This window comes from Sardina pilchardus, chromosome 21 (assembly GCF_963854185.1).
Source record: "Sardina pilchardus chromosome 21, fSarPil1.1, whole genome shotgun sequence".
Classification (NCBI taxonomy): domain Eukaryota; kingdom Metazoa; phylum Chordata; class Actinopteri; order Clupeiformes; family Clupeidae; genus Sardina; species Sardina pilchardus.
Window position 1 is genome coordinate 27,161,227 of NC_085014.1, and position 2,197 is coordinate 27,163,423.

The 2,197-nt window shown below is 48.4% G+C and overlaps 1 protein-coding gene across 2 annotated transcripts in view; it reads right to left on the reverse strand.

Annotated features, from left to right (window-relative positions):
- The window catches only part of gpc3 (glypican 3), a 108,572-nt gene that overhangs the window by 16,273 nt on the left and 90,102 nt on the right, over positions 1–2,197 (reverse strand). The window lies entirely within an intron of this gene.

The window sequence follows — 2,197 nt, forward strand, 5'->3', positions numbered from 1 at the left end:
ACAGTGACCAGGACAGGACATCAGGACGGAGAGAGAGAGAGAGAAAGAGAAAGAGAGAGAGAGAGAAAGAGAGACATGTCAGTGATAGAGGTTAATCCTACAGATAGAAGAGAAGGAAAGAACAAAGCCAGATTTTCAAAAAGAAAGAAAGAAGAGAAAAGAAGGAAAAGGACAGAAAGAGAGTGAGAGTAAGAGAAAGGATGAAGAGGCGTCTAGAACACTTTGCTTGAACATTTTTCCAGCAAACACAGCAAGAAAAGGTCCTGCTTTACAGTAACCAGCACATGGCATGATAAGGACAGATGTTCAGAATGACCTGACTGTGAATTATGCAGAATAGTACTTCGGGTGAAACCCTTTGCTTTTCTGTGTGCATGCGGTTCAGTCATAATATTTGAAACGCTGACAGCGTACACCTAAATATACTATACATTTCTTTCCAATCTACGGGCTATTTTTTTAGGACACCGAGCTTGTGTATATATGGGAGGCTGGAATGGTCTTGCATGTCTTAGATGTCTTCAGAGACAACTACAGAGAGCAGTGAAAATAAGAAGGTCCTTTTTCATTCAACACCAAGCCCGTCCACTTGAGTGAGACAAACCTACTATTGTTACCAAGGCCTAACGTATGATTTCTGCACATGCCCATATATATTTACTGGGTCAAAATAATGGCGGCTGAGTGTTTGTTTGGAGGAGATACGTATACTGTGTAATTTATTGGTACCGACGGGCTCCGCCGGGCCTCGGAGGGCTGCCGGGTTCTGTTGTTGCTGGCACACAGGCCTCCCCTCAGTGGCTGTCCCTGGGCCACGGGGATACGCAAGAAAACATTCAACAAATAGCCGGCCTGCTTTCAAATCATAATCGAATTTAGGTCAGAAAAATTCTAATTTTATTCTATTACAATGTGCCGTTGCCAGCTGTGGCCCTCTGAATTGAGTGAATCATATTTCTGCGAGTCTTAATCTAATAGATCAAACATCTAAGAGATGCCTGTTATGGTGTGAACACACTGCACAGGATTCATTTAGTGTTAATGAGTAAACTTGATCATAACTATATAATCTCAAAGACTGTAAAGTATGTTTTGAATGCGGGCCGGAGAAGAGGATATGTTCCTCACACATGAAAGTTAACAGACGGGGCTTTGTGATGAGAAATGACTGGAGATCCGCTTCCAAGGTTACCTATGTACCAACCCACACCTTCCCCTCCCTCCGCCTCTGTTTTCCTTTCATCTTACCATTTTATCTTCCTCCCTCTCTCCCCCTCCCTCTCTCTCTCTCTCTCTCTCCCTAACTCTCTCTCTCTCTTTTTATTGATTTCCTTCCTATGTGCAGACACAAGCATGTGCTTGTTGTTGTTGTTCTGTTGCTTTTGTCTACAGCAGTAAATTGAGTTCAGATGCTGCCTGCTTGGGGAGAGACAGCTCCCTTCCCCAGCCCCGCGGAGCCCTGCCGGCCCAGGACTGCAACGGTGGACATCAGAGAGGAGGGAGGGAGGGAGGGAGGGAGGGAGCAGCCATGATGATAAAACCTGAGAAATCGTTACATCACTCTCAAAGATAAACATCGGCCTCAGCGCCCCCATCCGTTACAAAAGCCCGCTCCCATCTGGGGGTTTACAAGAGGCGCATTCTTCAGGGCCCGGGGTTAGCAAGACGGGTAGCGTGTCTGTAGCACCAAATTCCCCGAACAGGCTCCTATTAAGCACAGTCACTGGAGGCCAACATGGCGGCGGTCTCCTCGCATTACTGACAAACGCCGGCCGTTAGCCACCGCCGATCCTTAGCGACGCCACGAGCACGCACGCGTCCCAACCAGTGTGGTAACAAGACCGTCGGAGAGAGAGAGAGAGAGAGAGAACACCTCCACAAACACTGCCACCTGGTGAAAGCGTCAGCGGGGCAAAGGAAAAGGGAAGGTCCCGAGGTCCCGAGATCGTTTTTCCTCCTCCTTCCCTTCCCTTCCCTTCCCTTCGCTTCCGCGCGCTGTGTCGGCGGATGGGTGAGGAATGGGCTTTTAATGCAGTGGACTCTGTTGTTTTTAAAGGACGTGTTTGTGCACGCAGCCCCGCGCCAGACGCCTCACATTTACTGAGGCCTTCGCATTCCTTCCTGGGGACGGTTGCCTGGTGACGCCGAGAGACAGGCTGTCCCACAAATACATTAAAACTCTCAAGGCAAACAGTCG